The 20,584-nt window shown below is 38.0% G+C and overlaps 1 protein-coding gene across 4 annotated transcripts in view; it reads left to right on the top strand.

Moving 5' to 3' along the window:
• Positions 1 to 6,158: 6,158 nt before the first annotated feature.
• Positions 6,159 to 20,584, top strand: part of LOC138698400 (alpha-N-acetylgalactosaminidase-like) — a 95,215-nt gene continuing 80,789 nt past the window's right edge. For 2 of the 4 annotated variants that reach the window (XM_069824276.1, XM_069824275.1), the window contains exon 1: positions 6,159 to 6,514. The gene's annotated coding sequence lies outside the window, so the exon portion shown is untranslated. Of the gene's footprint in view, positions 6,515 to 15,369; positions 15,518 to 20,584 lie in introns of those variants that run through there. The other 2 variants (XM_069824274.1, XM_069824277.1) reach the window with 2 other exon arrangements.

Below are 20,584 nucleotides of genomic sequence, written 5' to 3'. Positions count from 1 at the left end.
ACCAGGTGGCCCGGGTTCGAATCCCGGTCGGGGCAAGTTACCTGGTTGAGGTTTTTTCCGGGGTTTTCCCTCAACCCAATAAGAGCAAATGCTGGGTAACTTTCGGTGCTGGACCCCGGACTCATTTCACTGGCATTATCACCTTCAAATCATTCAGACGCTAAATAACCTAGATGTTGATACAGCGTCGTAAAATAACACAATAAAATAACAATACATACATACATACATATATACATACATACATACATACATACATACATACATACATACATACATACCCTCCTGAGTCCTGAGAGTATACTATATTATACTCTACTTCATACATGATTATGATATAAGATGCATGTACAGAGATCCGAAGTATAATAATAAAAATATACCTGCATGTGTGCCCTAACTGTAATCTGCAAATTTTTTTCAACATTTTTCCTCATGTGAGTGACTTTTTTTTTTTTTTTTTGAAGTGTAGAATTATATTGAACTTTAAAACTAAAACAACAAATGAGGGGGTCAGGAGGTACAAGTGACATTTCTAAAAACAAGAGTTAAGTGCATCTAGGGTAAGCTAAAGCATCTAAAAATTTTAGTGACAAAGGAATATATCTTTTAACCACACTACATCCCAAAACTGAAATTAAAATTACACGGAATTTGTTAAAGCTTAAATACTTTCAACTGCATTTTCCCAAAAGTAACTTAAGTGCACTTATACCACTTTGCTTCTGACCCCCTCAAATATCTCAGGACTCAGAAGGATACATACATACATACATACATGCATACATACATACATACATACATACATACATACATACATACTGTGACAGCGACATGAGAATCGAACTCACGACCAGCGTCCCGCATGAAAGCAGATCGCACAGGCTCCACGGAACATTGAGTGACGTCGCGCGGTGGAGAGAAGAGAGAGGGTGTATTACGTCACGCGACGAGTCTGCGCGCGCAGCTGCTACTTGACGCAGTGGATGTGGAACGACCTTCTCGACTATTCCAGACGTCTGTCGATGTAGAGATATTGAGATAATTCTCTACACACCTGTAGAAGGTTCTCGCAACTATGATTTTGCTATAAAAGAGCAGGCGCCAGCGAACTAGACAGAGTTTTCAGTTATTCAGTCAGTGAGAAAGCCAGAGCAAGCAAGCCAGCCGGAGTTCGACTCGAGTGTGCGTCCGCATCTGCGTCAGCATCCGAAGGCCTGAGTTCGAGTGCAGTGGACCGCAGTTGGAGGGACCTGAGTTCGAGTGCAGTGGACCGCAGTTGGAGGGACCCGAGTTCGAGTACAGTGAACTGTCTCTGAAGGTCTGTGGTTCGAGATACCGTGAACTCGAGTGACTGAGATAGAAGAACTGTGAACTGAGAACTGGTAGTTCTGATTTGTAAATAGTGCTTTGTAAATATTAGTTAAGATTAACAGTTCATTGTTGTGCGTAATAGTCCAAGTCAATTGTCATTGTCGTCGGTGGAGTGCTATAACGAATACTGTGTGAGTGAAGATCCAATTGTTGACGAGAGCGTTTAAGGTGAATTGTAGAAAGGAATTATTGTTGTGACGAATAAATTACATTGTTGTAACTAATAAAATTCACACTGGTGTCAGAATCGGGACATTATCGACAATGGAGAACCTACAGCTGATCCTGCAAGCCATCGCGGAATTGAAAAGTGACATAAGTGAAGTGAAAGGCGACATAAGTGAAGTGAAAACGGAGATGAAAAGTGACATAAGCGGAGTGAAAGGCGACATAAGCGGAGTGAAAGATGACGTCACTACACAAATCGAAAGTGTTTCGGCCCACGTAGATGGAATTGTCGCCATTGTGAAAGACGAACTTAAGGCCGATCTGGATAAATTAAACCAGAATTTTACAACTATAAACGAGACAGTAGCCGAGTTGAGACAGGATGTAGACCATTTCGACGGAAAAATCCGCGATCTCGAGCGTCGTCAAGAGCAGACGAGTGAGGTGATGGACCGACAAGCTGAAGAAAACAAGCACATACTCACGTTGATGGACCGACATGCTGAAGAAAACAAGCACATTCTCGCGTTGGTGGATCGCCAGGCTAGAGAACAAAAACAGATAGTTGCCGAGGAGGTTCGACGTGCCATGCAAGAAGCGGCCACAGAGTTGAGGACTCCATATAGTGGCCCTGCGGAATCATCGCATTCAGCCAGACATCACAACGTCAAGACGCCGAAGTTCGACGGTACGACGTCTTGGGCGATATTCCATCGCCAGTTCGAGGCCACCGCAGCACATAATGGCTGGACCCCAGCGGAGAAGACTACTCAGCTGCTGACCGCGCTTCAAGGACAGGCGTCGGAGATTCTTCACAGCGTCCCAGAAGATGGGACAGCCGCTGAGATAATGGCGGCCCTGGAGGGACGTTATGGTGACCATCAACTTGCTGCAGCATTCAGGACCCAACTGAAAACGAGGGTCCAACAGTCAGGCGAGTCCCTGCAAGAATTCGCGATGGCGGTGGAACAACTGGCCCATAAGGCGCTCAGGGGCCTACCTAATGACTTCATCGCTGGAGAGGCGGCCTACACCTTCGGCAGCGGAGTTCGAGACCCCGAAATCAGACAACAGCTACTCCTGGCAGAGCATCGTACCATCAACGCAGCTCTGGCGGCGGCCCTCAGGATGGAGGCGGCCAAGTCGGCGGCGGGAGTATCAACACCGCACTGGATCAGGAGCGTCACGGCGACGGATGCTGGGGGGCGCCAACCGAAGCCACCCGAGCGGCAGTCAACGGAGCGGCGGAGACGACGGGCGCCCACCTGCTGGTCCTGTGGCAAACCGGGACACTTGAGAAGGGACTGTGACCAATCCGGCCACAGGCAGGAGAGAGAGGTGGCCGACGTCGAGGAGCGCCAGCAGTCAACGGAGCGGCGGAGACGACGGGCGCCCACCTGCTGGTCCTGCGGCAGACCGGGACACCTGAGAAGGGACTGTGACCGATCCGGTCACAGGCAGGAGAGAGAGGTGGCCGACGTCGAGGAGCGCCAACAGTCAACGGAGCGGCGGAGACGACGGACGCCCAACTGCTGGTCCTGCGGGAGACCGGGACACCTAAGGAGGGACTGCGACCCGGCCACCGGCAGGAGAGAGAGGTGGCTGACACCGAGAGAAACCAACAGTCGCCTGAGCAACGGAGACGACGGGTGCCCACCTGCTGGTCCTGCGGTGAACCTGGGCACCTGCGGAGGAGTTGCGACCGACCTGGCAACAGTCAGGAGAGAGAGGGGGCCGATGCTCGGAGGAGCACGTCGGCGCCATCATCACCGTCCCCTCGGCTCGTCCTGAAGCCGGTCGACAGAAGGTGCGACGATGGGCTGATTGCTGAAGGACGGATAAGAGGCCGTCCATGCAGAGTACTGGTGGACACCGGGGCGATGCTCACTATCGCCAGACCAGACGTCGTGCGTGGCCTACCTGGGAGGACGCCGCTGCGCCAATACGAGCTACGGACTGCTTCAGGCGAGAGCTTGCCCATCCAGAGAGAGGTCTTCCTGGACCTGACCTTGGGGAAGAGGAAACTGGAGATGTGGGTGTTCGTCGCCAACATCACCGAGGACGTCGTCCTGGGACTCGACGCCATGCGGTTACTCGATGCGACGGTGGACGTCCGGCGCCGTATACTCCGTCTTGGTCGGGATGAAGTGTTCCTGATGGACGCCGAGGACCAACCCGTGGCCAGCGAGCTCTCCTTGGAGGGCCAAGGGGAAAAGCAAGATGGCGCCCACGCTGTACGAGTATCGCTGCCCAGCCAAGCCAAGGATGGGGTGGCGCCACCATAAGGAGGGAGCAGCCGGAGGACCCCAAGCGTTGGACCGACTAGCAGCCTACCAAGGGACTGCCCGAGACGAGCAGTCCTAAGGAGGGGGCAATGTGACAGCGACATGAGAATCGAACTCACGACCAGCGTCCCGCATGAAAGCAGATCGCACAGGCTCCACGGAACATTGAGTGACGTCGCGCGGTGGAGAGAAGAGAGAGGGTGTATTACGTCACGCGACGAGTCTGCGCGCGCAGCTGCTACTTGACGCAGTGGATGTGGAACGACCTTCTCGACTATTCCAGACGTCTGTCGATGTAGAGATATTGAGATAATTCTCTACACACCTGTAGAAGGTTCTCGCAACTATGATTTTGCTATAAAAGAGCAGGCGCCAGCGAACTAGACAGAGTTTTCAGTTATTCAGTCAGTGAGAAAGCCAGAGCAAGCAAGCCAGCCGGAGTTCGACTCGAGTGTGCGTCCGCATCTGCGTCAGCATCCGAAGGCCTGAGTTCGAGTGCAGTGGACCGCAGTTGGAGGGACCTGAGTTCGAGTGCAGTGGACCGCAGTTGGAGGGACCCGAGTTCGAGTACAGTGAACTGTCTCTGAAGGTCTGTGGTTCGAGATACCGTGAACTCGAGTGACTGAGATAGAAGAACTGTGAACTGAGAACTGGTAGTTCTGATTTGTAAATAGTGCTTTGTAAATATTAGTTAAGATTAACAGTTCATTGTTGTGCGTAATAGTCCAAGTCAATTGTCATTGTCGTCGGTGGAGTGCTATAACGAATACTGTGTGAGTGAAGATCCAATTGTTGACGAGAGCGTTTAAGGTGAATTGTAGAAAGGAATTATTGTTGTGACGAATAAATTACATTGTTGTAACTAATAAAATTCACAATACATACATACATACATACATACATACATACATACATACATATATTGGCGATATAAAAATCGTTAAAATGACATACTTCTCATACTTTCATTCTATAATCAATTATGAATTACTATTCTGTGCACATTCATCTGTAGCTAAACATAGTAGTAGTAGTAGGGTTTAAGAAGGGCGCGTCAGCTACTATGGCTATTTGCGCCCTTATCTAAAATTCTTAATGTAACAAATACATAAATAATATAATAATCAGAGTGTTAAAAGAACTAAAAAGCGTTGTCACGATAAAACGAGGCACACAGCTAAACATATTTTTTGTTAGAGAAAGGCCCTAAGAATAATGACATGTGTGCATAAAAGGGAATTCAGTAAAAAGAAATTCCAGAATTTATAAATATTGACTTTACCTTGTGAGAAGACTTTTATTCTTTCCCTCATGTTGATTTCTCTAAAAATACTTTAGTACTGGTATTAATCACTACATTCATACTGTAATATTAATGCAAGATACAAATCAGATCTCGAATGCACTGGTCAATGATTTTAAAGAGAAAAAATTTAGAACAGAAATTGCAACATTTTTCAAAATTCATAGCTTCTATTGACAACTGAGGAACTGTTTATCCTGTAAATTGGAATAAGTTATTCACTGTGCAGGGTAGACCTACCTGCTAATACTAGTAGTTATGTATTAACTTATATTAATTTTTGTAAAAGTTTTACTAGTTCTAAATCTCAAAGCTACAATGTTGATGTAAAGTTCTCTGAAATACAATAAATAAATTGAAAATTAAATGAAACGGAACGTATTGGACTAAAAGTTTAGAACAGAATTTATAAAATTAATTTATTCATTTTCATACCTTCTAAGCTTACTCAACTGATGGATGGACTGTTTACACTTAAAAATTTAAAATACTTACTATGTAGGCCTACCTACTATTACTAGTCAGTATGTATCAATTTTTTTATAAATTAATTTAATTTCATTTCATTTATTGTATATTCCATAGATCTTATATTAACACTGAAGCTTTAAGATGTGGAACAAGTTAAGAGTTATCCACATTTTGTGGTGAGATCGGGTTCCACATCTCAAAGCTACAATGCTGATGTGACAATCTCTAGAATGCAATAAATTAATTTTAAAAGTGAAAATAATGAAACTGAACGTACTGTAGGCTACTGAGAGAGAAAAAAGACCCACAGAATTGATAGTCACGAGTACTAACACCAAACTGCAGATTTCTGTCTACACTTTTATCTCGTTTAAGCTTAACCGGAAAGCAAGATTAGAATAATATACAGACTGATGGCTATGTGTATTTTGTTACGTGAAGTATCACTTTTGACTTTTCCTTCGTAGAAGGTGTTGTAACTTATGAGGAACACTGTACGTCCGTCGCAAGGAAATTATTGGGTTATGCGCATTGCGTCTGCGCACATGAGTGGATGTTCTGCAGCGTGTCAAGAACGCATGGAAAGTAAATGATGAAATGTGAAGTATGGCAGGTATAGGGAAAACAAAGTTACAGTTGTGTAGGTGATAAGCATGTGTAAACAGTGACTGTAGACCTATCAAATGCCTCTTGGGGCAATATTTTTGTTAATATTGAACGTCTGGAATGGTTTGGAAGAACGTCAATAGACGTAGCAGAACTTGACACTGAGGTTCTTCGAAGTATATGGTGACTTTGGATCTAGTATAGGGTGCTACTGCTGTGTGGCCTCGTTCTGTATAAAGCAACTTTTACCTTCTGTAAACGGAAGCCGGCCAACACATTGAAGTGAAACGAGAGCAATTCATTCAAGGTAAAATGTACTGCAGGTTGTTACAATGTATGTACACTTTTATATGCGAGGCTGGAAAAATATTCCAGTTGAGAAACAGGTTATGTTCGTGTTTGTTCGATAAAAATACATTGATAAGACGATTTAATTTGACAGATGAAAGGCATGCATTTCCTATTTATTATATCAATAAATATTTGAGAATAATTTAATGAATTAACAGTGATGGCAGTAATAAAAAAAAGTGTGTTGTCAAGTTCTAACATTTCATGTCGCAGACAAAATAATGTAACGTTGAACTCAGTGTGAAATTTTAACATTGGAACCAGAGAGATTGGGCCTGTGATTAAAATGTACTGTATGTAATTTCGGATTCCCGTAATTTCATTTGTTTTCATTATCTTCAGTGGACATGAAACGTCGATGTTTTTTTTTTTTTTTTTTATAAAATAGGCTACTTAGATTTGGTTGGTTATTAATGCAGGTTTTTTTAAATTATATTTCCAGTTGTCTTCTGGAATTCTAGAACTATTAAAACGTTGAATACAATTTTCATCGAAAGAGAATCAATCTGGACACCACCATTTTTTTTAATTGATAGGCCTAATAGGTCTATCATATTATTATGTTTAAGTTCATTGGTACATATTTAGCCACTTTAGGGATATTGAATGCAAATTTATCATGCTAATATATACAAGGTCTGTGTAACTAGGTAGGCCTATTAAGTCTTACAAGTTTTGACCCCCGTATTCTAGAATCACATGCCATGGTTGCTGACAAGAGTGCTGTTTGCCATAGAATTTACAAAACAGATCACCTCATACCGATAATCTTCCTTGTCAGTAATATAGTGTAGGTGAAAGTAATGTTTGCTTGTAACGTGTTAAATTTATATTCGACATTTAACTTCACAATAGCATTTGTACATTTAGGCCTACTTGTAATTTATTTTCCATACTTATGTGAATTTCAGATTGAAAAAAAATGCCTGTATACTAAACACCTGTATAGATCTCTGTGTTATTTCTAAGGAAAGGTCTCTGTATTCTCCCTACCACAGTTGTAAACTCTGTTTGAGTCTCCTTTCTTGAGATTAAATAAGGTTAGTTGATGTGATAGCGATCTTGCATTGGAAATGATCTGTCTTTGCAGTATTACTCTGATTTATAGGCCTACGATATATTTTATTTTTAGATAATACCATTCATAAGTATGCAATCATGTAACACATGTAGGCTATAGATTCTGCAAGTTAGGATTTCAATAGCTCTTAAAGATTTTGAGGAACTTTGCATTATAAACAAGTCACATACCCCAAGCGTATAGACTCTACTTAAATATTAATAAATTCATAGTTTCATGCATATCACAAAACTGATCCTATTAAGTTCAATGTATACCATTATGTAATTCCGCTTTTCCATGTTTCAATTTGTTGCATGGGCATCTATTAGTATTACATCCAACAAACATCCATGAAACCAAACCTAAACGTAAAATTGTGTTTGACCTTACTTACATAATTATTATCGTGAAATTTTGTGTCCGGGTAACCTAATTGCTAAGATAGCAGATTGTACATACTGGTAATACCTAATGATATTTTTACCATTTTTAGTTCTATTTGGCTGCAATTTCGAAGAACTTTAAATGGTTTTACATCAGTTATGTAACTCTTGATTATGCCTATATCTGTGTATAAAAGTCACCATTGATGGTTCATCCTTTGATCAATTTTTTTTACATGTCTGCAAAGGGTTTACAGATGGAAAGGGACAAGTCATGTTGTACCTTGGAACAATAATTAAGTGTTCCTAGGGACAAATTAAGGACAAATTTAATCTGAAACTGGCAAAATAATATATCTACATAGGTAATAGGTATAAAAGTAGATAGAAAGTGAAAATTATCAAGTAGACCAATTTTTGCTAGCAAATAACCTTGAAAATAAATGGCAAATATTTATTTTTTGGTTTATACAAAACTATACGTAGGCTAGGAACTTTAATTAGTTTAGTTAGTCCTTCATGTAGTTTAGAAATAATGTGTAAATTTAAACAAAGAAATTAAAACTTTTTGTCATAAAGAAATTTTCATTTTGAAGGTGAAAATGTTCACTTTTAGAGTTATTTAACATCAAAGGCCTGTTCCTTTGATTAACTTTTTTTGCAGTATTTTGGCAATAATTTTGTTATTACATATTCTACCAAATGTAGGCCCTAGTTTGTCTCTCTCACAGTGATTCTTGATCAGGAGTTTTCACAAGTTATGACAAACAAGAGATTTCTTCTTTATATCACATACTGCTTCCCAACTTATTTTACTATAAATTTCTGTAGATACAACTTCAACATTTTTATTTATTTATTTGAATGTAGTTGTTTTTTACTCCATAGATCTTAGCACATTGAAACTCTGAAAGCGTTTAAGTTTGTAAGTAGGCTATGTATTGTATCTAGGGACATTGTTGAATAGTATAAAACCTTATTCACAGACACATTATCCTTTTGTGCAACTAAAAAGGGGGGGGGGGAAGCAGAAGAAATTAGAAATTGAGTATTCATACCAGTAACCATGATATGTGGGGAGATACCTGATACAGTAGTTTACACAATAAACTAATACATTCATAATATTAGCTAAATTATTTTAAGAAATTACAGTAAGTCCCAGCAAACATTCCCAGTATTTCTGTTAACCGACCAATGGCAGGTCCCATTCTCTCCACCATCCTCTGGCACCACCACTACTTGCATCCACAAACTCACCATGATTTGCTGGACTAAAACTTTACTGAGTTGGAAATGTTGTCCATCTTGTTGTATGATACATATCTCACATCACATCCTTCACAGAACTTTTTCATTACATCTATTCACTAAATTTATTATTGTTTTTCTATATGGAATGGGGCAGCCAGGAAATTTACGTCTGAAGTTTTTCCCTTTTTCTGCCACATGATTTCATTTTTCCGTACATATGTTTTCAAAATGTGTGCACGTTCACTCACTGAATATGTAACCATTGCAAAACATAACACAATGTAAGACAATAAACTGCACTTATGATTATTTGACTCTCTGCATGCCTTAATTTCCAGTTTTCAAGGACAGACTGGCACAGCTAATATGTGGAACAGTCAGCCTGTCAACATGTAGCAAGCTTCTGCAGAAAACTTTAGACATAAATTTCCTGGTCGCATAGTTCTAAGCTGGAAACCAATTCTGAATTTAGTGAATAGGTTTAATCAATGATTCATTTGTTCACTCATTCATTCATCCATAGTTTTTTCCTCAAGGCCAGGTCTTTCACTGCAAACCCAGCAATCTCCAGTCTTTGCTATTTTCTACCTTCCTCGTAGTCTCCGCATATGATCCATATATCTTTTACCATGGAAAGACTCATCATGCCATGTTTGCAATTTTTCTTAGGAAAGATAAATGCAGTACCTTCCATTGCTTTCTACACACCTCTCTCTTTCGCATCTTTATATATTTTATTGGGTTATTTTACGACGCTGTATCAACATCTAGGTTATTTAGCATCTGAATGATATGAAGGTGATAATGCCGGTGAAATGAGTCCGGGGTCCGACACCGAAAGTTACTCAACATTTGCTCGTATTGGGTTGAGGGAAAACCCAGAAAAAACCTCAACCAGATAACTTGCCCCGACCGGGATTCGAACCCGGGCCACCTGGTTTCATGGCCAGATGCGCTGACCGTTACTCCACAGGTGTGGACCTTTTGCATCTTAAAAGATCCCAAGGGTCCCCAGCGTGGAGGTGAAGGGAGTGGATTTGACTAATAGACCCTCCAGACTTCACCAAAATTCACTGCAAGGTTTAAATATCAATTCTATCAGGGTTTTTGGACCCATCAGAAACTGGGAAATCCCAGTTAGCCTTTGCCCCCTGTGAATGATGTGAAGTGAATTACTGTATTCCAACCAGGAGATCAACCGTGAAAGAAATGTGCTTACTATTGCGTCATCTATTGGAACGAAGTAGATAGATAATATTACCGTTATAATGTCAGTTTAAAAACCATGGGCTCTCCTGCATATGTTATTTCCTGTATGGAGAGATTAAAAGACCAGGAGATTAACAGTGATCTAATTTTGTAACTAGGGTAATATCAATGTGTGTGTATCAATATTATTGTTTGTGCTGTGAGAGCTAGCCAATACAGATACGAGTACCCACGTATGTGACCTTATGACATCTTATGACATCAACATTCATTCACAGCATTACCCTGCTTCGTCTCAGTCCCCAAAGACTTTCTCGTGGTTGGAGTACCGGTACCAAATATTATTGATATAACGTAGTACCTAAGTATTCTGGTGAAGTGCTGTGAGTTCATAGATGCAAGCAGCAGTGGTAATGGTGGGGACCTGCCATTGGTCGGTCAATACACTGGTGGCCATAATTCTGGAAATTTTTTGTTATTGTACTGAATTATTATAACATCTGCATTGATTCACAGATTTGTACAATTGAAAATGTTATTCGTGACTGATTCGTTAATTATGGGGTTATAATAAAGGTATTATATTAAATCTTGAATATTTTAACAATAAATAATCATTACTATGTGGGAAATTATGTTCTTGTCGTTTAAGATCTAAATATTAATTTCAGATTTCATTATAATTTTCCATTATTTACTGTAATAAAAACTAATCCATTGTTGATTTTAAGATCATTTTTGATCGGTAGAAGCATTCTTGAGCACTGTTAGCATAAAATGTGGACATTATTAGTGTGTTTCTATCATTAGTCTGACTTAAGATTTCGTTAGGTGAACACCTGATTGCTTTACAACAAAATTTAGTGATTATTTTATAACAATGGCTCCACAAAAGGACTGAACACCTTCTAGGCCAGTCACACTTCGAGATGAAAGCTACACATTCAAGGAAATGGCAAGAAAACTTGGTAATGGTGCTACAGTATCTGGCGTGCAGAAGGTATGGCAGAGGTACAAATCCACAAAATCTTGTAAAACAACACCTAGGACTGGTAGATAACCCAAAGTAAGTCCAAGAGATGTGAGGCAGATTTGTCGATTAGCATTGAAAGATCGAAGGAAATCTTCTAAAGAGATACAGGAAGTTCTACACAGCAATGGTCTTAGTATTTCTGCGAGGACTGTTCGATTAGGCACTCAGGATTCGAAGCTTCTCCATTTCGGCGACGAACGTATTTGCCTCCATCACTTTCAAATATAGAAATCCTTGTTTCATCACTCCAAATCACTTTCGCCCAGCCATCATTGGTCCATGATTGATGATTTTTGCACCAATTTACACGATTTTCTCGTTGTCCTTTGTTGAGAAATGGCTTTTTTTCTGGATCCTCTTGCTTTCAGTCTGTTGTCAAATAACTTCCTTCGAACATTCCTTGCAGAAATACTAAGTAAATTGCTGTGTAGAACTTCCTGTGTCTCTTTAGAAGATTTCCTTCGATCTTTCAATGCTAATCGACAAATCTGCCTCACATATCTTGGACTTACTTTAGGTTTTCTACCAGTCCTAAGTGTTGCTTTAAAAGATTTTGTGAATTTGTACTTCTGCCATACTTTCTGCACGCCAGATACTGTAGCACCATTACCAAGTTTTCTTGCAATTTTCTTGATTGTGTAGCCTTCTTCTCGAAGTGTGTCTGCCCTAGAAGGTGTTCAGTACTTTCGTGGATCCATTGTGATAAAATAATCACTAAATTTTGTTGTAAAGTAATCAGGTGTTCACCTAACGAAATCTTAAGTCAGACTAATGATAGAAACACACTAATAATGTCCACATTTTATGCTAATAGTGCTCAAGAATGCTTCTACCGATCAAAAATGATCTTAAAATCAACAATGGATTAGTTTTTATTACAGTAAATAATGGAAAATTATAATGAAATCTGAAATTAATATTTAGATCTTAAACGACAAGAACATAATTTCCCACATAGTAATGATTATTTATTGTTAAAATATTCAGGATTTAATATAATACCTTCATTATAACCCCATAATTAAAGAATCAGTCACGAATAACATTTTCAATTGTACAAATCTGTGAATCAATGCAGATGTTATAATAATTCACTACAAAATAAAAACTTTCCAGAATTATGGCCACCAGTGTAGAAACACTGGGAATGTTTGCTGGGATTCACTGTAGAAGCAGATATTCTGAACTATTAATCACTAGTCAACAGGATTCAAAAACAAATTTTTCACACAAAAACTCACCTGAGGGGAGCACACATTGCTGAGACAGCTGGTAATTAATGCACTGAGATTTCTCGCATTGATAAATAAGTGCTAAGATGTCTTTACTTATTAGATACACGAGGTTCCCTGGACAGTGATGGATGTTGTGTTAAATATAAACAAAGTTAGAACTTAAATTTAGTTCTTGAAAACAAAATAAAATAAATAATACATAAAGAAATCTAATTGTAAATGAAGTGAAGGGAAAAGTATGCATTTACTGGTGTTCTTAAGATGCTTCATAATTTAAAAAAATTCCAATGTAAATGTTCTGACTACTTCAGCCATGTTGTAAAACTGTTGGAATTTAATTGCTTACTGTTATTAACTTAATACTATCGTTGGATTTTTTTTGTCATAACCATTTACATAAAACTTTCCAAGCAATGCTGCCTCTTTGCGGAATTTCTTTAAGGTTTTTATGAATTTCAATGCCAACTAGCAATAATACTATTCTCTTCTTTTAATTTAATGTTACCTTCAATAGTGCATCAGTCAACAAAGGGAAATGAGGTTCGAGTCATGGTAGAAGTTAGTTTTGAAATCTGTGAAATCTGTTGTGTACAATCCCATTGCAGAGCATATTTTCTATATTAAAAAAACTACTATGTGCTACTGCTACTACTACTACTACTGCTGCTGCTGCTGCTGCTGCTGCTGCTGCTACTTAATTACAATTACATATGGCTTTTAAGGAACCTGGAGGTTCATTGCCACCCTCACATTAGCCCGCCATCGGTCCCTATCCTGAACAAGATTAATCCAGTCTCTACCATCATATCCCACCTCCCTCAAATCAATTTTTATATTATCCTCCCATCTTTGTCCCAGCCTCCCCAAAGGTCTTTTTCCCTCCGACCTCCCAACTAACATTCTATATGCTGCTATATACTACTACTTAATAATAATAATAATCTAAAACAGGACAATATCTTCAACATTACAAGAAAATTTTCAGTGTAATAAATTGCATCTTTTAAATTTTTAGTGCAAGTAAATTATATCTTTTAAATTTTTGTTTAGATATGCGGTTAATCTTAGACATCTTGTGTATTGATGTAATAACAATATGCACTTTCTGCGTTAGTAGTTTAACAACAGATGTAGCTTGTATAATTTTGTAATGGAATATCTTATACACTGTACCAAACACTTGTAATATTTAAAATGCCAGTTGCGTGTTTTTGAGCAGTGAATAATAAGCTTGGAATCGGCTCATAAATGCAGATAAAACTACGTCTCCAATATGTCTGATATAGTAGGTATTATTAAACGGGAATGAATTGGGATTAATGATACAGATGTTGCAGTTACATTAGATATAAACTCCATAAGGAAAAGTCTGAAAATATTGAAATAATGATATTTTATAATAGTATTTCCTTTTATAATATTTGTCCACAAACACATACATAGCTCTATGAAACTACTATGAGTCCCAGTAAACGTTCCTAGTTTTGGTCGACCAGTTGCTGGTCCTCCCCCCCCCCCCATTACCACCGCTGCTTCCATCTACAAACTTAAGTTGCTTTGCTGGATTAAACCTTGTGTGTAAGTTATTAATATAACGTTCGGTACTCACTCTCCTCACAGTAGCTGCTGGAAGTGTTGCCCATCTTGTGTGATAATTTATAGAACTTGTTTCATTAAACTTGTTTACTAGATTTGAAGAGTCCACTGCAAGAATGATGGATGTCACTTTCTTGTCGAAAATGAACCAAGACTGTCAATGCATAGCTTAAGACATATAGAATGTACATAGAGAGTTATATGGCATTAACACTGGTAGTCATTGTCCAGTAATGATCGGAAAATCACAGTCAAGCTTTGAGCGCTAAGCATTTTAAACTTTCAATTGCTTCTACTGCAAAATGTATTCCAAATGACATCCATCATTCTTGCAGTGGATTCTTCATTTAATAATGTTTTTCTACACGGAACTGGGGTCGGGAAGTTTACGTCTAAAGTTTCTCTTCTGCCAAGTAACAATAATAATAATAATAATAATAATAATAATAATAATAATAATAATAATAATAATAATAATAATAATAATAATGTATGTTAAAGTACAAAAATTAAATTCTAAGAAATTGCATTGGATGAAATTGTCATCCCAGACTATGATAAACAATGTAAAAACAAAGATGAAGCTTCATTTTCAGAAGAGGATCCCGTGCCCCAACCCATACAAATCACATTTCGCTTGTACGAATACTAAATGGTTATGTTGTAGTTCTCCATCTCAAATTGCACATCAGTTTGCTCACCCCTGCGCTGGGATATGCCTGACAAGCAATCTGTACAGAAAGGTGAATGGTGAATTGTGAACCTGTGTTGTAGACTATTTTTAAATGTCAGAAGCAGTTCATGGGAGGCAGACCTATTGCAAAACAGATGCAGAGCAGATTGTTCCGTTTGCGAGTGTTATATCACAAGACATTGTTTCAGTAAAGACCCCTGAGAGTTGTCTTCCTTGTTGAGACACATAGATGTCAAAAAGCTGTGTGTACCCAGCCTAATGACCATGGGAACAGCATTTGCTGCCAAGTAATGCCATTGTAGATACCTCTAAGTCATTTTATATCTGGGGCATTGGGTGAAAGTGCTGGTGGGGGGAGGGGGCACTGGCAGCGACGGCCACGCACAGCTGAGGAGAGGATCAGTCTTGCAGTGTGTCTGCTGTCAGTGTTGTGAGTGGTTGTGGTTTCCAGCTGTATTGCCGCGAGAGATGTTCTGTACTTGTAAAGTTTAGGTATACATTGTTCGGCCATTCATCTACGAATAATGAACTAGTTCTTGTGTTATTTAACAACACCATGTCAACTGAGTGTTTAGTGTTGAATGATGTGCAAGGTGACAGTGAAATTGGATTTAGAGCTTACCCAGACGTGCGAAAATTGACGAAGTAGTCTTCTACTTTAAAGAAGAAATCCGCAGTCAGAGGATATTCAGTGATTAAACTAAGGAATAATTACAGAAGTGTTGTCGACTGTATTTCAGTGGCGGTTTAGCAAGTGGTTCACGTGCAGTTAGAGGATGCACGGGGAGGGGGAATGTTCAACCCCAAAACTTAGAATTTACCTTTCGAAAATATATTAAAACTGGGTTGTACGTAACTGAATGGGAATTATTTAAATGATGCACAACTCAGAACTACGTAGAAATAAGACTTAAAACTTTCTTAGTTGAAACTATAAAGGATTATAATTTTAAAGAGGTTATGTACAGCTGTCAAAAAAAGTGGCCGCACTCGTGAATAGCGAATATTTTCTAAGTCCACTTCGGATCACGGTGATGTTACATGATGCTCGCTCTTGTAGAAGCAGTTTCGGAACTATGGAGTCATTAGACACCTGCGTCTCTTAGAGTAACGGTAGAGTGTTCTCTTAAGGACTTGAAGATTGTGAGTTCGAGCCTGTTCAAGTTATAATTTTATTTTATCATTCTTTAGAGATATAAATAATATTAAAATTATCATTTCTATTCTGCTATCGTTCTTTAGTGATATAAATAATATTCAAGTTATTTATATTCTGTTATAGTTCTTTAGCGGTATAAATAATATTCAAGTTATCATTTTTTTTTCTAGTCAACTGGTTAATTTAATGGTTATTTATAAACATAATGTAATATGTACATTTTTAAATTCTTTAAATAGGCTTATGTAATAATCAGAGACAGTTACATTCTTTCAAAGAATTGACTGCGAATTTGATATTTAGGTTCAGTGTAACATTTTGTGAGACAGCAATTTTCTAAATTACACACACACACCCTTATATGCATAGAACAAACTGCTCAGTCTCAAGTGAAAAAGTAAATCTGTGTTGCGTACTGAAATCATTTGTATTCTGTTATCGTTCTTACGGAAATAAATAATATTCAAGTTACCATTTATATTCTGTTAACGTTCTTTAGCGATATAAATAATATTCAAGTTATCTATTATGTTTTTAGCGACATAAATAATATAAATTTAATGTTAGATTTGAAAAAATACAGTTGCATAATTCTAGTGTTAGTTTTTTCTTTTTATGTTATTACATTATACACAATAAAATAAAAAGGAACGGCGAGGATTTGAGCCTGAGACGTTGACATCTGAATTCAGACGTTCTTCCAACTGAGCCACAGGGACATAAGTAAAGAAGCATAATAACTTAATATGCGGAAAATTGGACCAATCTCCCTCCAAGTCGTCCTGACGACTTGTGGAAGCTCGTCCAGGATATGTCCACTCGACTGCAAAATGTGATCGAGATTGGAGGAAGATGGACTAAATATTGAATCGTGGCTTTTGGTTTGGTTTTTTAACTTTAATTGTTTGAATTTTCTCAGCCAGATGCCAGTATGCTTGTTTTGTTTATGCCACGAAAGATATATATATATATATATATATATATATATATATATATATATATATATATATTTTTTTTTTTTTTGTTGAGTATAAAATTTTTCCTCTGTTTCTTTTTTTCTTTCCATTTGCAGCCATAATGTCATAATAAACAGTGATAAAGTCATGGCATAATGGATTCATGGCCCTGATGTTAATTAGGCCTACTAAATCAGCCATAAAAGAAACACAAGCAATTATATATTCTCTCTATCTAAAAAAAACACATAAAAAGCACTCATTGGGTTCGAACGCACGACCTCACGAATACCAGTCCGGAACGCTACCATTACGCTATAAGTGTAACATGTAAAATACTTTAATTACCACTGTATATAGCAGGTATCGTGGTCCAACAACATGTAACATCGCCTGTCTCCGAATTGTAGCGGAGATACCCGAAGGGAACTTAGTATCTAGAGAGCGGCCACTTTTTCTTTTGACAGCTGTACCTTATGACAGACGATGTCTTTCGCACTGATATACAGCGTAGTTTGAAAAACACTGAAATGACACCATACTGGTGTTGAAACGGGACCCGCCTCTTTAAAACTATAACACTTTTAACGTTTCAACTAAGAAAGCTTTAAGTTTTAAACAAGTGTTAACGTGAACAAGAAACAATATAAATAAGAGTTGAATAAAGATAATTTTCAAACTACTAGAAATCTGGTTAACAGAACATACACAGCTGGGACATTTAAGAATTCTTTTGTCTAAATGTGTTTTAATCAATAGAAAGCAACTAGAATTTTAATGTTTAATATAAGTGAACTACATACATTTGCTATGAAATTTTTTTTTTCAATCATGAACCCAGACGTTAAAAGACATCTCAATTATTTTTTTATTATGCATGTTTATTACAAACCCCTTGCAATTTCAGTTTTTATTTTGTTGGGATTTGTCTCAACTTATTTTATAAATAAATAAATAATTTTGTCTTCTAGCGAGTAGCCCTTCCTTATACTATTACACTTGATTGCTAGACAGGTACTGGGTGACCTGCAACCGTTTTCAAATGTTTGGAACATTGTCTCGTGAGAAAACAGGAAAGCTAGCGTGTAGAGAGATGGAACATGCCGGCTCTGTACTGTGGGAAATTATTGAAATGTATTCAGTCATAAGACAACTCATGAGAAGTTAAAATAAAGCTTTATTACGTATCAAAGCGAACAAAAATACGTACAATTCAAACTCGATTAAAAAAAATGACTACTTACATAAGTGAATTACGTACAGCTTAAATACATACAAAGCATAGGCTTAATTGAATGAGTTGCGTATAACCCAGGTTCTTCTATACATAAATGCATCCAAACTAATTTAATGTAATTTTAATATTTTAAGACAAGTTGAACTTGAGCAGATTATATACTGTATTAGCGTAAAATAATTCTTTTTCTTTGGTTTTTTAACTTGAAGATAAAAAAGAAATGGCGTATGTTTAGGAAAGCAAGTTGTCTCTTTGAACGCTTATTGTGCATGTTACTAATAATAATAATAATAATAATAATAATAATAATAATAATAATAAATTAAATCTGTGGTGCGACAGCCCATGTAGGGCCAAGGCCGACTGCTGGCCTCACTCCCTCGTGTTTCAACAGAGATGAACGATCATCCAACCAGAACGGAGGTATGGTGTGATTAGCGCGATGATCCGCCCAGCCGTTATAGCCGGTTTCCGTAACCGGATTTCGCTACCTATTGTAGCTCCCGAAATTCATTATGATACTTCGACACCGGTCCCATACACTGGCCGAAATTTCATCAGAAAATTCCTTCAGCGCGCATTTCGTAACTCGAGTCCTAGACCGTAACATTACGGTGCGCGAGACAATAACAATAAAATAATAATAATAACAATAATAATAATAATAATAATAATAATAATAATAATAATAATAATGGATACGCAAAACTCCAAAATTTTTAGGCGACAGCCCCTTCCTTCAGTGGCCAACACATTTTACCTATATATTTAATGAGAAAATCATTCGAGCTAAGATACATTTTCTAAAATGTGCTGTATTAAAGAATATGATTAATTTAAAAAACATTACACACTCGAACTTCTTCCTATGACCGACCGCTTTCGTTAACATTGTGTAATTAATCTTAGTGAGAAAATAATTTATGTTTAGTCAGCAGTCCGAAGACTGGTTGGAACCTGATAAAAAAGACACCAATAAGACATCATTCATGAGGCTACTAAACCAGGATATAATGCGGTAGGGAGGCCAATGCCTTTCCCCCTCCATTGCATATCGTACATCGGTGGCATAAAAAAGAAATTGAAGTCTTAAAAAATTTTGAAGTTAATAATAAAAAAACTAAGGAGCCACATACAAAGTTTTAGGCAACTTGGTGCCCGGAATTTGTCTACCCCTGATGATGATGATGATTATTATTTTTTACACGGAAGTGCAAAATAATTTTATATAAAATATATTCTTTGGCTTATTAGGTCTTATCGTCATCCCCTTCATCCTGGGAAAATAGTCTAAAACGATCGCTGATTCTGTGGACCTAAGCCCACCCAAAAATCTGAAATCAAATTTTTAGATATCTTCAAAATCTCCCCTTTACGGTATCACTTTTGCGAGTAAGGTTCTGGAACTGATTAAGGATTCATGGTCCCTCTTTTGATTTTAAAGAGATAGAACAGTGGTCGTCAGTACTCGCTGAAATGGGTAAAGGGTAAGCGGAGCCGTCCCATGTGCCCCGTCTTGCAGCAGGAGCATGCCCGCTAGCAGCTACGAGTGCACCATAGTGCAGTGTTCTCCGCTGGTAAGAGACGCTAGCCCCAGGGTACTCTGTGCTGATGACCGCTGAGATAGAGAAAATCCCTCCTTTGAGACTGGATTTTTAGGATTCACTTAAGGGGAGAGGATGGTATTTTTGATGAAAAATGACTAAATTTTCAAAAAATATATATTCTTTAAAATACTCTGTGATATGTGTGGATCGCCATTTTTAAACTTCCTGCGTTATGGATTTTTAAATCACTCGCCCACTTTTATTGTTGTTTCCGGTAAATTAAATTTTCAAAAAAAAATTTTTTTTCTTTAAAATACTCTTTGATATGTGTAGAATGCATTGCATAACATTTTGTGGGTATTTGTGCCCTTATCGGATGTTGAGACGTCATTTTTAAACTTCCTGCGCTATGGATTTTTAAATCACACGCCCGCTTTTATCGGTTTCCAGTAACTTCATTTTTTTTTTTTTTGCTACATTGCCAGACAAAATGGATATAATTTCTGAACTATTAGAGATACATGCATGAAATTTAGAACACACGTTCTTTAGACTATTAGGAAACGTTTCTCTGTAACAGAATTTTGTTAATTGATTTCATTTTAAAAATACGTCCGTTTGTTTGCAAGAAAGGAAATCAGAAAATTGTTACTAAATTTT

The sequence above is a fragment of the Periplaneta americana genome, chromosome 4 (assembly GCF_040183065.1).
Source record: "Periplaneta americana isolate PAMFEO1 chromosome 4, P.americana_PAMFEO1_priV1, whole genome shotgun sequence".
Taxonomy (NCBI): Eukaryota; Metazoa; Arthropoda; class Insecta; order Blattodea; family Blattidae; genus Periplaneta; species Periplaneta americana.
This window is presented reverse-complemented; position numbering and strand designations above follow the sequence as displayed.